At 36.3% G+C, this 22,661-nt stretch overlaps 1 protein-coding gene across 1 annotated transcript in view; it reads right to left on the minus strand.

The window, feature by feature from the left end:
• Positions 1 to 22,661, minus strand: part of LOC128652838 (homogentisate 1,2-dioxygenase) — a 149,227-nt gene that overhangs the window by 82,983 nt on the left and 43,583 nt on the right. The gene's annotated exons all lie outside the window — the stretch shown is intronic.

A 22,661-nucleotide genomic window follows, 5' to 3' on the forward strand; every position in this document is an offset into this window, starting at 1 on the left:
CTTATCCCAGGCATTTATTAGTATGTTAGATAGCCTTATGCTTATTCCAGGCATTAATTAGTACATAGGATAGCCTTTTGCTTATCCCAGGCATTCATTAGTACATAGGATAGCCGTATGTTTATCCCAGGCATTAATTAGTATATAGGATAGCCTTATGCTTATCCCAGGCATTAATTAGTACATAGGATAGCCTTATGCTTATCCCAGGCATTAATTAGTACATAGGATAGCCGTATGTTTATCCCAGGCATTAGTTAGTACATAGGATAGCCTTATGCTTATCTCAGGCATTAGTTAGTACGTAGAATAGACTTATGCTTATCCCAGGCATTTATTAGTATGTAAGATAGCCTTATGCTTATCCCAGGCATTAATTAGTTTGTAGGATAGCCTTATGCTTTTCCCAGACATTCTTTAAGTCCGCCAAAATGTTTGTCTTGACCACCTCTAATGATAAAGCTAATTGCATGAATTAACCACCCTTTCTGTGAAGAAGCTTCTGCAAATTACTCCTGAACTTGCTACCCTTCAACTTGAGATCATGACCCCTTGTTCTGGTGTTGCTCCTTTAAGCCCCACAGTAAACTTGAAGGTTTCTATCATATCACTATTTAGCCGGTACCATTTAGAAGCCCTCTTGGAACAGATTCCAGTTTATTGATATCCTTCTGTAGATATGGCTTCCAGAACTGTACACAATAGACATTGTATGTCCTTCCTACCAGTGAACTGACTGGGCACCTATAAATACTGGGCATGTATTCAGTGCTTGGATGCTATAAGGCAGATGTCATTCTAGACCTTAAATACATAAGGTTGTGCTGCAAAGGGGTAAAATAAGGCTGGTGGTGCATGGTACTGGTGGGAGCGGTGAAGGTATTTACCTTCTAAATATCACACATTTTATTTAATTCCATTTTCCACAGGTCCCAAAAGTCCCAAATGATTTTCCCATATGAATGTTGTCCAACTACTTACCGTATATAAACCTTCTGATAAACACCACAGTTCCTCCCCTAAACAGCAGCATAGCAAAACCTATGGACTTTCCTTACTACGCCTACAGCTTCCCAGTCCTGAAGTAACATAGGCCTAGATTTGGAGTTCGGCGTTAGCCGTGAAAACCAGCGTTAGAGGCTCCTAACGCTGGTTTCTTACCGACTCAAAATACACCTAACGCTCAACTTTCTACTGCCACCTCAGACCCAGTAGTAAACATATACCGACAAAAACAACATCCACGAATCACAAAACAAATATTACACAAAGTACACTTACACTCATACAAACACTACACTATCTTTATTTTTCATATTTATTTTGTTTTCGTTAAAATACAAAGGATTAAAGTTGCGAGATCTCGGGTGTTTGAAATAAATCCACAAAAATCCATTTTCCCATTGACTTACATGGACATACGGGAAAAGACCCTCATATACCTACATCTAACTAATAACATTATCACAAACATACACTCATCGATGCATACAAACAATATACACCACATGACATACACAAAATATTTATTTATTACAAAAAGAACACGATTTAGTTACTTTTTCACACAAGCTCATGACGTCACTCACTTTACGAGGAAAACCAGTCTTAGAAAAAAAATTAGAAATCTTTAGAGCCTCCATTGACTTCTATTGGGAAGACGTGCTCGTGCACGCGAAACCCTCATTTCCCTAACGCACGCAAATAGCGTAGACTGAAAAACTCCAAATACCAGCGCTAGAAAAAACATGATTTTATGCGTTAGACCTAGCGATGATAAATAGATCAAGAAATGACTATTTCCCTATGGTGGACTTATGGTTTTTAATTATTAAATATTCACAACACCATAAATTTGTTTCACACTTTTAGATTACATCAACTACAAATCCACATCACTAGTAACACATTATTATTTAAATAAAATTACATTTAAAATTAAAATAAAATTCAATACACATTTCTGGATTCACAAACACTACACAATGGGAAACACCTCTCATTTACCTTTATTATTGCATTTCAGTTATTCAACTCATATGCTTGCAGCAACTGCATATTTACATAGGCTTAACACATAATCACTCATGGATGCACATATATTACTTTTAACATTCACTCATACATGTGCATTCAAATGATGGGGGAAAAACACATTACATTCTCTACAGGAATCACAAAACACAACATATGGATTTGACTGTACTTTTAACATCATGATTCCATCACAATAAACCATTAGGAATTACATACAAAAAATACATCATTACACCAGATTACAGATGTCACTTTATGGGAAGGAACAACAATGCCAGACCGCTATATAGAAGTCAGCATATGTGGGACACAATCACAATATATACGTACATGTACATAACACGCATCACCCATCACGCAACCACAAAGCACACATTTAGATTTTATTCAGCACACAATAACAATGTAGCACAATACAACAACACAATGAGGATTTCACAACTACATAGGCAGGTTAATAATATCATGACGTCATTAGAAGATTCAACCATACACATCACAGATTCACCACTGTACCGCCCCTTTAGGAACTTTAACACTCAATACTACAATACAACATATACGTAAACCACACTTTTGAACAGCATTATTATGGAGATTTCAATGGGACAATTAATAAATATTGTCAGATCGCAAATCACTTATATATACAATACTACAGATGGCAGCCGGAAGTTATTCAGTATTAGTGCCATTTTTATGGCACGCATACAATATTGTCAGATCTAAAATCACTTATATATACAATACTACAGATGACAGCCGGAAGTTCTGAATTATTATTGCGATTTTAAAGGGACGCATACAATATTGACAGCTCGGAAATCACTTATATATACAATACTACAGATGGCAGACGGGAAGTTATTCAGTATTAGTGCGATTTGAAAGGGACGCATACAATATTGACAGCTCGGAAATCACTTATATATACAATACTACAGATGACAGCCGGAAGTTCTGATTTTTTATGGCGATTTGAATGGGACGCATACAATATTGACATCTCGGCAATCACTTATATATACAATACTACAGATGACAGCCGGAAGTTATTCAGCATTAGTGCGATTTTAAAGGGACGCATACAATATTGACATCTCGGCAATCACTTATATATACAATACTACAGATGACAGCCGGAAGTTCTGATTTTTTATGGCGATTTGAATGGGACGCATACAATATTGACAGCTCGGCAATCACTTATATATACAATACTACAGATGGCAGACGGGAAGTTCGGAATTATTATTGCGATTTTAAAGGGACGCATACAATATTGACAGCTCGGCAATCACTTATATATACAATACTACAGATGGCAGACGGGAAGTTCTGAATTATTATTGCGATTTTAAAGGGACGCATACAATATTGACTGCTCGGCAATCACTTATATATACAATACTACAGATGGCAGACGGGAAGTTCTGAATTATTATTGCGATTTTACAGGGACGCATACACTATTGACTGCTCGGCAATCACTTATATATACAATACTACAGATGTTACTTTATCGTTTACAAACAATGTTGCAGCAACATTGATCGATCACATTCGATGCACATTATACACAACTATGCACTTTCATTCATGTTAGCCTGGACGTGTGCTTGTTACTATAAGATCGCGTTTAATAAATATTTATTACGCATATGATCAAACATTACAAACATGCACTGTATGTGTGATATTTGACACTTTCACATTGAGAATCATTGTTTGAAACTAACATTTCAGCAAACAACAAATAAACGCCCACTGTGAAAGCATTCGCGCCGCTCACATACAAACAAGTGAATACAATCAGCAATCATTACAAACTCAATACCATTGGACTAATCGTACTATAAATCCCCCAAACAACATGGCCAAAGCATCACTTGTGATCCACATCAGATCAAGTGCATACCTTGTTACGCTGTTTTGAAAGATGGATGACGATGACACGGTAGACACTGCTGGTGCTGCTATTGGCGAACTAGCTGTTGGTCGAATCAGGCAGCCTCGGCGGCTCAGACCGAGACGAAGGGGTCGTCTGGTTCGAGGTCCTCGTGTCTACAGGGTGAGACCCACCTTGGAAAACATGAGTGACTTTGAGGTTTTTGATAAGTATCGGCTCGATCGCGAACAGCTCATTGGCCTTTACGAGCTTCTTAAACCTCATTTGGAGCCACGTATACAAATAAGGACTGCTGTTCCCCCCATGAGTAAGATGCTAAGCTGTCTATACGTCCTGGCCTCCGGGAGTTTTCAATCCGGAGAACTGTACATGCATGGCCTGGCTCAAGGTACATTCTCTGTGGTGTTTGATAACTTTCTGGACGCCATGGTACGTATCAGTAAGCAATACATAGGATTCCCACAGAATGATGGTGATTGGAGGCGCCTGAAGCGGGAATTCTTTGATATTGCTCAATTGCCCAATGTCTTGGGAGCCATAGATTGTACCCACATTGCGCTGCGTGCTCCAATTGATGACTTGCCCTTCAGAAATCGCAAACATTTTCATAGCCTCAACGTGCAGTATGTTTGTGACGCACGGATGAGGATTATGCATGTGTATGCGAATTTTGGAGGGGCTTGTCATGATGCCCGCATCCTCTCTCTGTCGTCCCTGTGGAGCCAGTTTGAGGAAAGACAAATGCCCCCTGGTTATCTCGTTGGTGAGTATTTGTGCTCAACATGGTTAATAATGTTGACAATTGGCCCTGTATTTTTTAACTGTTAGCGTCATGTTCAGCTATAGGATTAAATTTAACCATTTGTTATTTACCGACGCTAATGTCTATTTTTATTTAAATGCAGATATGTAGCATGTCTTACCTTAAGTGTTCAGATAGAGAATGCAATGTAACCATGTATTTAGCATTTTACACAAGGTTTGTTTTCAGAACAATACGCATATGGAGCATGTCTTAGCTGAAATGGGAAGCTATTATATCATGCAATTTAACCCTGTCATTGTCTCTTTCTGCTAATGTCTATTTTTATTTAAATGCAGATATGTAGCATGTCTTACCTTAAGTGTTCAGATAGAGAATGCAATGTAACCATGTATTTAGCATTTTACACAAGGTTTGTTTTCAGAACAATACGCATATGGAGCATGTCTTAGCTGAAATGGGAAGCTATTATCTCATGCAATTTAACCCTGTCATTGTCTCTTTCTGCTAATGTCTATTTTTATTTAAATGCAGATATGTAGCATGTCTTACCTTAAGTGTTCAGATAGAGAATGCAATGTAACCATGTATTTAGCATTTTACACAAGGTTTGTTTTCAGAACAATACGCATATGTAGCATGTCTTAGCTGAAATGGGAAGCTATTATCTCATGCAATTTAACCCTGTCATTGTCTCTTTCTGCTAATGTCTATTTTTATTTAAATGCAGATATGTAGCATGTCTTACCTTAAGTGTTCAGATAGAGAATGCAATGTAACCATGTATTTAGCATTTTACACAAGGTTTGTTTTCAGAACAATACGCATATGGAGCATGTCTTAGCTGAAATGGGAAGCTATTATCTCATGCAATTTAACCCTGTCATTGTCTCTTTCTGCTAATGTCTATTTTTATTTAAATGCAGATATGTAGCATGTCTTACCTTAAGTGTTCAGATAGAGAATGCAATGTAACCATGTATTTAGCATTTTACACAAGGTTTGTTTTCAGAACAATACGCATATGTAGCATGTCTTAGCTGAAATGGGAAGATACAGAATAATATAGAAATTTTTTTATTGGTATGTTTCTGACAAGTTTTAATATGGATTATGGTTTTTAAATAAAAAAAAATTATACAACAATATACTAGTTTAAGTATTCTGTTTGAATTATGTTCTGTTCAAAATTTATAGGTGATTCTGGGTACATGAGCCGGCCTTGGCTCATTACCCCCTTGCGTAGCCCGACTGATGTGTCTGAGGAGCGCTACAATAGGGCTCATAAGAGAACCAGGGCGGTGGTTGAAAGGATGTTCGGGCTCCTGAAGATGAGATTCAGGTGCCTGGACCGTTCTGGAGGAGCACTCCAGTACAACCCAAAGAAGGTGGCGAAGATCGTTGTAGCCTGTAGCGTCCTGCATAATATTGCACAGCGGGCTGGGATGCTGCAGGCCGTCCCGGTGGACAGAGACCTCCTCAGAGATGAGGAGGATGATCCTGTTCTAGAGGGGGAATTCCAGGACGAGGGACTTGATGTCAGAGCAGACGTCATCAACCGCCACTTTAGACGGTAAAGAATAGAAGTTAGACTGTGTAGTATTTTCAATAGATGTGAACTCTAGGGAAATGACAAGTAGAGAATTGTGCAAACATGTTAGTATTGATCAAATGTTAGAATAAGTTTTAATTTTCATAATATAGGTGATGCTCTGGGCATTGGGTCCTATAGCGAGTCTTTGCCACCTGGTTTTTAAAGAGGACATCAGATGGTAAGTAGAAATGTATGGACTGTTGCTGGCATGATTTGTACACAAATACATCATATGGCATACATTTTAAGAAATAGATTTTTGTTTACACATTACTTAAAATGTACATAATCAGAAAGGGATACTCTAGAATGACTATGGTTCAATGTCACACAGAGGTTTTTTATGCTCAATATGACTCATCTTCACACTTGCTAGAAAATAACACAGGTTCATACACAGGCTTAGTAAGCTAGTGACAGATATTTATTATGAAATGGGGGGTGGGAGAGGGGTACAGAACTGATTCACACACTTGTATGATTTTTTTTTATTAAATTTATTACATTAGGGAGATGACTTAATCTAAAGACTGAAAGGGAACAATTTGAAGCCTGACAGTCAAGATTGCCCAGACTGACAGTGGGGAAAAAGCCAAGATTGAAATTGAAGTATACCAATGGGATCATGTCTGGCATTATCTTTCAATTCTGCTGACCTTGAAAACCATACAAAGAAATGTTCACATGGTAAGTGCAAACTATTTGATAGAATAAGGCTGTGGAGACATCCTATTGGAGACACTTAGATGATTTTCTATTTTGTAGATGGTATTTCCCAGTCCTCTATTTAATGAACTGATGAATAAGACACCTATTGAAGATCAACTGTTTACCCCTGAATTGACTTTCAAAGACCATGCATTATCCAGGTTGGTGCATGCTAGTTAAGAATCACATGAAGAATGTTGATTATTGTTAGCTTACATACATTAGTCATACTTATTTCATCATTAGATATTTAGGGATCACAATCAGAAAAAGGAATACATATTATAGTTGATATAGAGGTATTTGAATGGACATGAAATATTAGATTTATGTTCAGCATACATATATTGTTGAAATGTGATATACATTATTATGTATAATTTGAATTTTGGATATTTAAATAGAATTTTTAATCAACAATATAATGGTGTATGTATTTCATTAATTTTAAATCAATTTAATGATTATCTTTAAAAAATGTTGATCAAAGTTAGAGCATAGACACCATATGATTTTAAATGTATTTTATGAATATTTGACAACGTGTGTATTAACTTTGTTCCATTTTTATTATTTTTCATTTCAGATTGGCATCTGATGACTTCCAGGAATATTTAATTTTTTTCTATTAATTATATTTTGACAAGTTAATACTAAACATTTTATTATTAAATACATTATTTTGAACAGATTCTACTAAATATCAATATAATCTGTAAATAAATCAAACTTGGACTCCCATGACTGGTAGTTGGCTATTTGACAAGCACAGGCATAAGATAAAATAATGCTTTAATATTAGAAAATAAAATGCTTCCGAGAATATAAATATATATTTTATAACATTAATTGGGGAGTCAGATTCTTCAATGCTTTTATATTGAAAATGTATATATTACAATTATTTAGGATATGTAGTAAAATTTTTATTTTTTTAACATATAATAAGGTGAAGTGGTTCAATTACATTAAAGTGACAGTGTTGTTGAATGTAAAAATAATTGTATAAGATCATGTATCTTCCTTAGGTATCTAAAAAAATTAATAGAAATTATTTAAATTATTACATTTATAAATGGTAGGTCATTTAACTTGATAATTTTTAAAAATTAGTTATTGGATGCCAGGTTAATCTATGTAATTTTCTAGTGGAGTCATTTAACTATACTTAGTAATATTATGTATTTATTACAATCTTACCTCTTGGGTTAGACATCAAATATCTATATAGAATGTAAATTCCCCTTTTGTTTATTTTGTCAATGTTAAATAAAAATACCAAATGTTTGGGTCCTTAAAGGGACAATCACAAAGTATATTTTGTAAAGATTTTTAAAAATATCATACAAGAATTTAAACATATTTAGAAAGTACTATAGAATTACATTCAGTCTTTAAATATACTTGTTTTAAAAAAAAAATGCACATATCTTAGTCAATGATATAAGGCATCTATATGCAAACAACAATCAGCATCAAAATAGCCTATGTAGAGATGTATTTAATCCAAGAATATATATAATTACAATATAATGATTGAATAACAAAACATATTAAGTTGTTCAAATATAAGAATATTATACAAAATGCATACATAACATATAGCTTAATGTCCCTCTACGCTGAAGGCTAAAAAAGACATCATTTAATAAATATATTTCAGTCAGTGTGTAAAACAATCTAGAATTTAATCTTAATTTGCTTTACTCATATGTTAGACTCATTTAGCAAAAGGAAGGTGCCTAGGTTTATGATATTTTAAGCATTATTGTGAAATGTTTATTTAAAGGGACATGAACTCAAAATATACTTAAAGGTAGACAGTTAAAAAATTAATGATTTATACATTCTGAATGAGTATTCTATTGGAATCAACTTTAAAACTTGTCTCATATTATGAATGCTCATTGTGATGTTGCTATCATTACTTTAAAAATAAGGCAGTAAATAGCTAATTTATTTGCTTCAGTACTCTGGACAGAACTTGATTGTTTGGAATAATTGATGCAACAATCGTCAAGGACAACCCATGTTTTTATAAAAAAATTGTCCGTAATATAAAATATCATTATTGATTTGCAAAGAAACATAACAAGATAACTGTTAAAATTTGATAATCTGATTAAAGAATAAAGTTGATTAACATTTCATGCTCAATCACCAATGCTAAATTTGTTTGGACAGTGTCCCTTTAAGAGATTTAAAGAGTGTATTTACTTATCTTGATATCTTGACATACTTTGCTTGAAAAGCATATCGAGATCGGCTCAGTAGATGAAGATTGGTGGATGCACAGAGATGCCTTATGTGATTGTCTCAACCATGTGCATTTAAATTTCTTATGTTGAGGATATCTAAATACTAATGGAAAATGATTCACATTTTAAAGTCTAAACAATCTTCTATCTCTACAGATCATTTGATACAATTGTTTGTAATGTCTCTTTAAAACTAAAGACGCCATTGCACAATAACATATATGAGCACTTCAGACAAATACAAGCTCGAGGTTTATTTGCGAATAACAAAGCTGTAGTTTAATATTTATAAACAGATTATCCAAGTTACTGACATTCTAACCTGAATTTTAACATTAATAAATATTGCGTGGGAAACGCATCTTGAAACACCAGATTAGCATCTTTAAACATTAGAGTCTAATGTCACGCAATAGCACACAATCAATGTGCATTATAAAGACATTTAATAGAGCAATGTCAATACTTCACAATAAATGTATTTAAAGAACAATAAAGACATACAATATGAAATGTGTATTTGTATTAAAGAAACAGACCGTTATTAAACCGAGAAATGTCGACAACATTAATAATGTGACAGTATTAGATTTTAAATAGTATTTAATCATTAATATTTAACGGATCACGGATATTAAATCTGCGTCACACATATCCGCATGACAGGCCCATGAGTTACAAATAAGTATACATGAAAAATGAAGTTACAGCACCACCATGAGGTATGTGTAAGGAAGTTACTAAGATATGAAACATTAAGGAACGGCCAATCAGAGTTCATCACACAAACACAACTTGAGTCAGGATGGTCTCACAGACATTCTAACAATATTTCAAACTTTTATCCAATCAGATGTACAGATAAATTGTCCCATGGTGCATCTCATGTTTACTTCACCATATAAAAGTCCATTACACGTTGCCATCTTTGTCAGTTCTCTAATGCCTGCTGGTGTATTTGTTTTTATATATTAAATATATATTATATATACGCAACTCGGCAGGCATGTCAGTTCCCAGGTTCACCAAGGAGGAGAGCGCTGCACTGGTCCACGCCGTCAAGGACTTTTATCCCCAGCTGTTTGGGAACAAGAGGAGGTTGACAGATGCGCACGTTAAGAAGGCCCTCTGGGAGTCTATCACCAATGCGGTTAGATTGGTGTGTGACGTCCAGAGGACCCAGGATCAGATCATGAGGAGATTCGGAGATATGAGGTTGCGTTTATCGAAAAAAGTAAACCTCATAAGGGACTGGGTACAAGCCCGTAAAAGAGGTGGCAAAAGAGAGGCCCTGCGGAAACTGTACCTACTCCCTTATGAGGTGACTTTATGCGAGCTCCTCAATCTCCGGGTCCCCAAAAGATTTAGATCCTCGCCATCCTCGGCCTCCTCTTCTTCCCTCCCAGCTGCGGGATCTGAAAGTCCTGACGCGGGGGACAGGGCAGATGCTTCTCCGTCCGGTGGCCTGGGAGGAGATGATAGAGAATCTGAACCAGGTAATTATCCAACTTCATATAATATATATATTTTTTTATTTTATAATCAAAAAATGTGTATATAGTCAGATACTAAACCTATACAGATCTCACAACATACACTACATATGATGTTTAGATATCTGATTTTAGATTATTGACACATGAAATAGGAATGATGTTTCTTGCGCTCTACAGAATATGCGTCACAGAGCGGAAATGTAATTTCTCATCCACGTTAACATGGGTTTGCGGAAAGTGGCATTGCTTTATACATATTGGTGAAATGACGGATGCGTAATTCCGCTTGGAATCATTGCGCAATGATCGCGAAAATGGCATTTCTCATCCACGTTAACATGGGTTTGCGGAAAGTGGCATTGCTTTATACATGTTGTTAAAAATTAAATGGGAATTCTTAGATTAGTGAAGAATACAGTATTCTTATTTTCAATATTATAGCTAATAAAAAACCAATAATACAAAACAATTATAACATATGGCCATCAATTGATGATTATGTAATAACAAGCAGATATTCTTAAAGATACAGTAAACAACACAACTGATTGAAAATAAGAGTCCAGGATATATTTTTAATTAATTTAATTGAGGAAACTATTAACTCATGGGACTACCAAAGGATTAATATTTTTCAATTGATTTGTTATTAATGTAAATTTTTTAAACATGGCATGATTAGTATTAATGATATGCAATCCTCATTTAATATATTATAGATATGGATGTGGCTGCTGGATCCTCAAGCCAGGGCTTGTCACAGTATGGTATGTCTCTTTTTAATTGACATTTGTCTTAGAAACATGGACTGAACATTACATACTAAATACACATTGTTCAATATTTAGATGTAATGTCTATTTAATAGATGAAAATTAAATAATTATTCGGATATCCTTAAATAACATATTACATTTTAATTGCATGCTCAATACCATTCATGACATCAACATATGGAGTAGATAATTCATTAACAACAACATTGTGGAATCAATTTAATTTTACATTAAAGGGATACTGAGCTACAATTATTAATATTGTCATTCAGATACAGTATGCAATATTAATAAACATAAAAATATAATACTATCATCATATGTGACATATTCTATTGCTAAATGTATTGTAAAATAAAGAAAGTACGTTTATGTGCATCTAAATTTTGGTTGACCAACCTGGGTTTTTATTGATGATTGGTGGATACCTTCAACAAACAATATTTATTGAATCCAATATTCCTTATCTGCCTTTAAGATTAATATCGAGCAACATTCTAATTATAATAGGAGTCAATGTTAAATCATTTTTTACAGTTTGAACATAGAAATCAATTATTTAAATTAATCATGTCAGTGTCCCTTTAAGACAAAATAGATTCATTCATCTTTACATTCTTTTTATTACAAACTATTGATATATAAATCACATTCTCTGTTGGAGTTACTTTATAGATATCTGCATACTCTAACAGCACCATGATTACATATTTGTAATAATCAATTTTGTTTTGTATTGTGATAAATATGTGTTGTGTCCTAAACAAGATTACTGTACATTGCAAAAATGGCTCGATGTGACACATGTGTTTGTTTAGATTTGTCAACAGATGCTACTCAATATGTGGTTTGTGTGTATTCTTGTAACTTCTTAAGGACATATGACGGAATTATTCCGTCATAAAACAATTGAGCAAAGTGAAAGGCGTGTCCTTAAAGGGTTAAGAACATTGATCATTGGGTATATTTAGATATGCAATAGCAGCATCTGAGATGAATTTGATGTCTAATGTAGTCTGACATTAAACATATGTTCAATACAGATATTTTTACAGAATCCCCTTGATTCAATCAAGCATTTTCTGGTGTAATGACTGCTCTATTCTTCACATTTTAAAGTTGATTAATGTTAAAATTCTAGACAGATGTGATTTAGTGATATCCCAAATGTGTTTAATAATATATATCTATATCATTCATAGAGAGAGTTGGTGTGGTGAGCCCACAGGAATCCAGCAGTGACATAGAGACGCCTTTGCGGTCTCCTGGTAAGTCCATTGACTCATTTATATGTAATTGAAGGTGTATTGCTAATCAATATTATGATCATGATTCTGATGAAGCATAACATTATAAAAATTCAAAATATTTATCTTCTGATTATATATTAATTTATTTTTCATATTGAACGATTAATAATTTCTACTTTATTAGTCTACACATTTGTTATTCATAAGATGTATAACATATGTTTGTTTCCATTAGATTTTTTGACAACAGTCATCAAGTGATACACACATGAGAAATCTTAAATGTTCTATGTACTATGCTTTTATGAATTTAACATTAATACAAACAATACATTAAAATTAATATTCATTGACAATAACAAATCTATTGTCATTTGTATGCTCCATCAAAATGATGTAAATCATAACTTTGTGTGTGTATATCTTTAATGCAACATTGATGTGCGTATTTGAGCAACAGTAACATATGTTATAATATCTGATCTTAACGTGTACACAACATGTTATGTTTTACAGAGATTGCTGTCACATGTGGGACGGAGGAGGAAGAGGCTGCCTTGGAGTCTGATGGTATGTGAAATATATCTATCATGTTTCCAACATGTTTTTTTTTTGGAAATCATTTTATTGAAGACATTAAAAGTCTACAGCTTTTGCCCTTTAAAAAGGAATATTATTTGTCTGTTCAAATACACTACTGCCCCCTTTCTATATCAGGCAGCATGAAATTCTGCTTGTATATTTATTTTGAAAAATTTCTAATTCATGCCATCATTATGTCACATGCATATTCCATGCCAAAAAACAATAATAAGGTTCAAATTGTACAGACAGTCATTGATATTCATCTGAGTGCCTATATACATACCATATCCTCATTTCAGAATTGTTTAAAAATTCAAACACACTTCGAAGTATATTGAAAACATAATCAATTTGAAATGCGTTGATTTGATGTCAGGATGTATGAGATGTTAATATATTTTCTTTACATTTTCAGATGGATCCACCACTTCTGGTCATCTGGTTTCCGCCCCTGCCCAGTCACAGACCCCTCCCCATGCACACACCCCTGACCATGGCCACACCCCTGCACAGACCCAGACCCCTGCCCATGACCAAACTCATGACCATGCCCAGACCACTGCCAGCCCTTCACATATTTCATATCCTGTCCATCCCAAAAAACGCCCATACACCCCCCTTCACCGCTCTCCCCGTATTCTGGCCCGTACAGCTGCCCAGACCCAAACTCCCCACTCCCCAGCTGTACGGCCTACCCCGGAGCGGCAGCTCAGCCCTCCCCAAGCCATTCACATCCCTCCCCAAGCCAATCCCATCCCTCCCCCCTGTCTCAACCTTCATTGTCCTGGGTGTCAGATTGTCCTTCCCAGGCACAGCTGTAAGTATCATTCTAAATACACTTTATAAGATACTTAAAGGTACAGTGAAGTTAAATTTGTTAAATTGTGATTCAAATCCAGCATGCAATGTTAATCAAATTTATAATTTCATACTCTTATTAATTATTCGTCATTCTCTTGATATATTTTTGTAAAAAAAGTAATTACTATAATTAGTTTAAACAATAAAATAAATCTGGCCATCATTTCTTTATTGTTGGATGAATGTATCCATCAACCAGCATGCACAAACAAAGTTGATAAACAAATATTTGCTTCCATAAAAAGCAACATTCTTGCTTTCAAAATATAGCTTGAGAATTAAAACATATAATGAATATGTGTAATTTATAAAGATTTGTCATGTCATGCTCTATCTGAATGAGTCCATTAAATATTTAGGTTCAGTGTCCCTTTAATTGGATATCACTACATATACCAATCACCACTACTTGGATCCAAAATTTTATGTACAAATGTGGATACATTATCTCTTGTCTAACCCAGTGGGAATGTAATTTCTTCTGGTTGCTATGTTTACACAGCTTGTCCTCAATGCAAAAATGTTTAAGGATAGGTGTGCCTACCACAGTCTAAATTTAATTTTTAAATTTCTGATGTAAGTACAATGTAAATCCTTTAACAAGATTTGATACACTCAAGCTGTATAAGTGGATCATCTAAAACCAATTAAAGGGGACAACATGTTTGAGTAACATGTCCCTTTAATGATTTCTGTCTGTCTGAATAACCTAATTCATGTGTAAAGAATAAATGTAAACTAATTAATGTAAATAATTATTTGTCTTTATGATGACAATGTATGTATGAAAATTTTTTAGTCTGTTGTGTAATTATCCTTAATATTTAATTTTATTTTATTTTAGGCTGTGACTCAGCATGGCTCATGCTAGAAGGGATAGCAAGAGTAGAGCAGGCCGTGTTGAGGAACGCAGCTGTCCTGAGAGGGATGAACGACACCATGCAGGCCCAGCTCCGGGTTCAGGACTTGACTCTGCGTGAAATTATGCGATTACGTTCAAGGCCTGAATCTGGAGCTGGACATGCACAGGACAATGAAGAGGATGACCAGTAAGTGGAGGATCTGGATATGATCCATGGTGGCAGATAAGAATCCTCCGTCCACATGTTGAATTTTTATTGTTAGTGTTGCCATTTGGCCTTTTTTTCTGTTTATTGTTGTGCCTGTTGCACTCTTTTACCTTGTCATATGTCTCCAATGGGGCTATGCTGGCCCTTGGCAACTCTCTTCATGGACTGTGATGCACTGTGTTACCTTGCCATGTGTCTCCAATGGGGCTATGCTGGCTCTTGGCAACTCTCTTCATCGACTGTGATGCACTGTGTTACCTTGTCATATGTCTCCAATGGGGCTATGCTGGCCCTTGGCAACTCTCTTCATGGACTGTGATGCACTGTGTTACCTTGCCATGTGTCTCCAATGGGGCTATGCTGGCTCTTGGCAACTCTCTTCATGGACTGTGATGCACTCTTTTACCTTGTCATATGTCTCCAATGGGGCTATGCTGGCTCTTGGCAACTCTCTTCATGGACTGTGATGCACTGTGTTACCTTGCCATGTGTCTCCAATGGGGCTATGCTGGCTCTTGGCAACTCTCTTCATGGACTGTGATGCACTGTGTTACCTTGTCATATGTCTCCAATGGGGCTATGCTGGCCCTTGGCAACTCTCTTCATGGACTGTGATGCACTGTGTTACCTTGCCATGTGTCTCCAATGGGGCTATGCTGGCTCTTGGCAACTCTCTTCATGGACTGTGATGCACTCTTTTACCTTGTCATATGTCTCCAATGGGGCTATGCTGGCTCTTGGCAACTCTCTTCATGGACTGTGATGCACTGTGTTACCTTGCCATGTGTCTCCAATGGGGCTATGCTGGCTCTTGGCAACTCTCTTCATGGACTGTGATGCACTGTGTTACCTTGTCATATGTCTCCAATGGGGCTATGCTGGCCCTTGGCAACTCTCTTCATGGACTGTGATGCACTGTGTTACCTTGCCATGTGTCTCCAATGGGGCTATGCTGGCTCTTGGCAACTCTCTTCATGGACTGTGATGCACTCTTTTACCTTGTCATATGTCTCCAATGGGGCTATGCTGGCTCTTGGCAACTCTCTTCATGGACTGTGATGCACTCTTTTACCTTGTCATATGTCTCCAATGGGGCTATGCTGGCTCTTGGCAACTCTCTTCATGGACTGTGATGCACTCTTTTACCTTGTCATATGTCTCCAATGGGGCTATGCTGGCCCTTGGCAACTCTCTTCATGGACTGTGATGCACTCTTTTACCTTGTCATATGTCTCCAATGGGGCTATGCTGGCTCTTGGCAACTCTCTTCATGGACTGTGATGCACTCTTTTACCTTGTCATATGTCTCCAATGGGGCTATGCTGGCCCTTGGCAACTCTCTTCATGGACTGTGATGCACTGTGTTACCTTGCCATGTGTCTCCAATGGGGCTATGCTGGCCCTTGGCAACTCTCTTCATGGACTGTGATGCACTGTTACCTTGTCATATGGCTCATAGATTCCTTATTTTTACAAGATTATTTATAAACGTTGTGTATGTTTTCTTACATACTAATAAAATACATTTTATTTCACAAATAATTGTCCTCATTCTTCCTGTTATTTTTTGAAAGCTCTAGTTTATGTTGTTGATCCTTAAAGGGACCTACAAAATATATTTGTTATACTGAAATCATATATGTAAGACAATAGTAAATGACTTTAAGATTAACATCTCCAATGTAATCTTATTATTTGTCTTTATATTATTTTCTCTTAGCTCTATCATTGCCTGATTATGATTAGCAGAGTAATTTCTTTATATATGTATATATAGATTGGTATTTGTGTATATATGTATATTTAAATGTTCAGATCCATGTGTGTATTTAGAAAGTCTGCATGAATTGATGCACCTTTACCAAATGATCTGAGTATTGATAAAATGATATAATCCCTGTAAAGTCTTCATTTTATTGAAATAGTATTGACTATGTGTATGCTCTTTTTAAAAACAAAATAATGTCCCTTTAAGTGATGTTGATCACAATTGTTAATGAATGTATTTCCATTTGTAAAGCGTTTTTGTCCTTTTTACAAGAACAAAGACATATAATTTTATTAATAAACAATCTTATTGTAATGTTGACAGCACCTGTATTTCATTTTCAAATCTATATTAGTGTAAAGGTGTAACCAAATAAATCTCTGTGTGTAATGCAAATAATTTAGATGATGAATATTAGTTAACTAATATGTTAACAAAATACATCTCCTCCCATATATGGCTATAGGTAGGCTGACAATAATTAAACCTGAATAAATGACACGTTTAATCAATACATGTATAACTATTGTTATTCAACAACAATCCAAACATATCTTAAAACATCAATGGCATATGTATTTCTCATGTGTATCTTTTAAATGTTAAAGATATACACCATAGCTATAGTTCAAGGTACAGTCAAGTCCGAAAAGATGATTCAGGATTTGTTGTCATTCCTAGATAGCAATCTACACACATACTAGTTCCTAAAATATAAATACGTTTCTTAGTGATATGCCAAGCTGTCACTGAGTCCTTGTATTGTCAGCGGTTTTTCAGCGATCTCGGATGCGCCATGTTGCTTAAGACGTCACCTGCCAGGCTGTCCAATGATTCCTTGTATTGACTGACGTTCTTACGTGATCAGGAATATGCCTTTTATTGGATTGCGTTTTGACGCGATCAAGGATGCGCCTTTTTTTTTTGGGCGTTCTTACGTGATCAATAATGTGCCTTTCATTGGATGGCGTTCTTACGTGATCAAGGAAGCGCGATGTTAAGACGGCACATGTAAAGGTAAAAAAACGTATGATTGGATTACGTAGTCCCGCAATATTTGTGCACGTTAAAAACGTTTGTGACTGCATCCAATTTTAAAAAGCTTGCGAATATGTATTATTTGCATCATGTTACATTGTTGATCCTTAGCTGATAAAGACCACCACATTCTCTTTTGCTGTATGTCTGGTTGAATCAACGAACTAAAGAAAAATGTTTTCATGCATAGGATATTTCTAGGCAAGTGCAAATCTCTACAGTCCATGTTTAATATGTTTGTCAACAATATGTTCCTTTTTCTGAAAAAATTAATGTTGTGTTTAATGTTGAATATATCTAATTAATAAATAAGCGCTATTGTGTTTGAATAAAGTAATCAATATGCATTTATCTTTATCATATGCTAAATATATGATGCCGACTTCTTCTAAATGTAATTTCGTTGTATATTTTATTAAAGGTTCATTAGACACTCACATTATAAATCAAAAGCTTGGATTTTGTCTCTAGTTAGATAGTCCATTGTTTAACCAATACGTTTATTTTTTCTTCTGTTCTAAGAAAATGTAAGTAATTTTCTTACTCCTCGCAAAGCCTCTGAGTTTCATGTGAGTACATTCTCCAGCTTTCTCCAGTTTGTGTAAAGGGTCTTTTCATATGTTAATGATGGTGTATTGTGTTGTTTTACGGTTGTAATGGGGGTTTCGTCTATATTTTCAATATAGCTAACCCTATTTTATTTTCAAGTGTTTGAAGCTTTTTAATATTGATATCAGTATATGTTAATCTTGTTGTTTGTAGTAGTGTCTATTACATACAGTTATGTTAAAAATATAGGATACTGTCCCTTGAATGCAAATGTTGTTTTTTGTATCATGTATGAGATCCACATAGTTTAATCTTCAAATATATTATTGTTAGCATTTTTTCACCCCCCCCCCCCCACTCCTAAAAGGACTTTAAACCATATTCATTGTTAAATAAAAATGTCTTTACAATAAAATATTAACACAATAATGTCTCTTAAAGAAAATAGACTTTATTTAACATGTCAATATAAATGTGATTTCAATTTTTTTTTATTTGACAAAGTACATGTAGATATACCAACAAGTTTAAAATATGTGTTAGCATATGTAATGTTGTTAAAGGGACAGTTTAGAAAATATATAATGTTTGTCATTATTCTAAAAGTCAATTCTGTAATATCAAGGATATCAAATGTTTCTCAACAATTGAACATTTGTCTGGGTTTATTTAAATTTGCTATCTAAACTTATGAGGTTGGTGTGCTCATTTCTTCCATCTTGAAGAGTGCTTGTAATCATTATACAATTTGAGCACTAGAGGGCATTTTGATAGCATTTGTATATGTAAAACCTTGGGCTCATACAGCATATTATTGACCATGTATTGATCATTGATATCTAAAATGTTGTTATGTCAGAACAACAAATAAGTGGTCATTTTTCATAGTCATAGATACAAGGGTAAGCACATAAGTCACACATGTATTTCTCCATGTTTTGTTGTTTCAAAATTTATAATGCGTAATACAGTGTTTTCTTTGTAATCAATAATTTTCTGACTGTCCCTTTAAGCTGTGTTATTGGCATTCAAACAGTAATATGCCATCATGGAAAATTGTTATGGTAATTGAGTTAGCGATTGGGGAAACAGTTTGGACATCACATCACAGAAACCAATCAATATCATGAACAAGGATAGGTATGTGATGATGTGGTTTTCACACACTTATAACCCACACTCTGCAAACAATCTGCCTCCATGGACCCGGTCCCATAGAAGTCGATTATATACAGAGTGTGGTCCACAAGTGTATGAAAACCACATCATCACATACCTATCCATTACACATTAAATTAAAAAAAGCAGTGAAGATGAAAAAAATACTTACTTCCTCTTCCTTCCCCTCTTCCCACGGGGCTGAGGCTCTGGGAGAGGCAACTGCCGACTCCGAAGAGTCCTCCTTGGAGCTGTTGTGGGAGGAGTGGAAGGAAGAGTACTGGGACGACCAAGGTGAGGAGTAGATGGCTGGGGAGGAGAAGATGGATGAGGAGGAGAAGATGGCTGAGGAGGATGAGTAGATGGCTGAGGAGGAGGAGGAGTAGATGGCTGAGGAGGAGGAGTAGATGGCTGAGGAGGATGAGATGGGCCGGCAGGAGGAGATGGCCCAGCAGCAAGAGGCCCAGCAACAAGAGGCACAGCAACAGGAGGTAGACCAGCATGCGCCTCCCGGAAAAAAGTGAACATTTCTTGATGAAGATGAAATATTCTTGTTTGGCCTTCTTCTATTCGATTCAGTATGTTGATGATTTCATTTTGTCCTTGAATAATCTGATTTTGGCCATCAAGTATTCTGTGTCGTCCTTCTATATTTTCTATCCGGGAGGTACGCATCTGGTCTATGTACTCCAGTAGAACCCGCACCTCCGCTATTTCCTCTTGTTGTGCATGTTGAACCCGTGCACGGCGGGGTGCCCGTGCACGGCGGAGTGCGGGTCTTTGAGGGACCTCGGGTTCCGCGGGTTCCGCGGGTTCCTCCTGTGCTTCCGGGGCCTCTTGATCATCTCCCGTGCGCTGTTCGTCACGGGGGGCCTCTTCCCTCCGAAGTGGAAATTCCTCACCACCACTCTCATCCCGGGGAGATGCAGGAGGCTGTGCTGCCTCGTCCCCAGACTCTGTATATAAAAAAAAAATAAAAAAAAAAAAATGTATATATTAGCATATTTGCAAATAAAGGTTTAAATGACTTAGCTTACGATACAATTACAAATGCAGAATCATTAATCCACTTTGAAATCTAACAAACAATCAATACTATTTCCGCTTTTTCTAAACCGTGTTTGTGATATCTCTGGTCAATGTGAATGTTTTTGCTTTTTTTTTCAGTCTGTTTAAATGCACACCTAACCTATAGCCTAGATACTGATGTAACCGCAAAGTAATAGAATGCGTGTAAACAACGTTATAGCATTAATCTGATCCTTAACACATGAAACCCAATGTTTTATCTTTCATGATTTAGAAGCATACATTTTGTATCAACTTTCGAATGTACTTTTCTTATCTAATTCGCTTAATTCTCTGGATATTCTTTGCTGAAAAGCATATCTAAATATGCTTATAAGATGCTGATTGTTAGCTGAATATAGCTGCCTCCTGTGATTGTTTCACCGTGTGCATGGCTATTTCTTCATTAAAATATATCTCAAGAATGAATCAAATTAGGTAATATAAGTACATTTGAATGTTTTGTCAAATTGTATTCGCTACCTCAATCATGAAAGTAAATGTTTGCGTATAGTGTCCCTTGAAATACATTTGTATGTGAAATTATTGTTCAATAAGCTTACCGTCAGATGAGAGTGGCAGGTTCCCGGTATCGATTCCTCCGATACCGACTACTTCCACCTCGGAGATGCTGGGACGCAACATTTCCTCCCATCGGCAGTAGTCCATTTCAATGGCAGGGCCGCCACCGGTCCCTGCGGCATGTCGGGCCTCCAGGCTTAACTTTTTTTTCAGTTCAAGTTTACAGTCCCGGTACCGATGTTTGATAGAATCCATATCGCGGTTCCGGCCACCCACTGCATTGACTGCATTCCTAATCTCGTTCCAGAGCCTCCTCCTGTCAGTCGGGGTGGTCTTTTGGTGCTGCAGCATCCTATGCCTGGCCATATAGGCTTCTACGAGGGCCTCCTTCTCCTCCATCGAAAACCTCGCCTCCCTAGTCGCCTTGGCCTTCCCCTGTGATGATGCCCTCTGTTTCCCGGACTGTGAAGCCCTACTCTGACCGCCACTGGGCCCAGCCACTTGGTCATCTTGAACCAAGTGGCTGGGTCCACCCACCGCTTCCACCCCCTGCTTCCTGCCCCCCTTCCTGCCCTGTTCCTCTCCCCCTCCCTCTACTCCCCCCTCTACCTGTCCCCTGCCTGGCCTCCATCTCTTCCCTAAACTAAACCCCAAATAATCAAAAAAAAGTGAGTGTGATGAAATTAAAGGGGGTCAAAATAAAGAACTAAAAAGACAAAAAAGGTGCTTAAAGTGTGAGAGGGATGTAAAAAACAAAGAGGGTAAGGAGTCTTTAAATAAACGAAAAGAATAAGACTAAAAGGAGGATATGTAAACTAAATGTAACTAGGGGATGGGTATGGGATGGGTATGGGGTATGGGATAAGAGTAAATGGGATGAAAGGGAATGGGACTACAAGGAATGGGGTATGGAGTGTAGTATGAGGGGGTAGGGGGTATGGAGTGTATGTAGTGTTATTGATAAGTGTATGTATGTATTGAATGTGTTTGCGTGTAAATGTGTTAAGTGTACAGAAAAATCACTCGCTCGCTAACTCACACTACTTCTAATTCTCACTAACAAACACTCCCACTAACGCTCACTAACTACCACTAACTGACGCTCCCACTAACAACTCTCACTAATAACTCCCACTAACTCACTCACGCTCCCACTAACAGACTCTCTCCCACTCCCACTAACTACCACTAACTCACTCACTCTCTCACGCTAACACTACCAACTGACTCTCTCACGCTAACACTAACTCT

This window comes from Bombina bombina, chromosome 3, assembly GCF_027579735.1.
Source record: "Bombina bombina isolate aBomBom1 chromosome 3, aBomBom1.pri, whole genome shotgun sequence".
In the NCBI taxonomy this organism is placed as follows: Eukaryota; Metazoa; Chordata; class Amphibia; order Anura; family Bombinatoridae; genus Bombina; species Bombina bombina.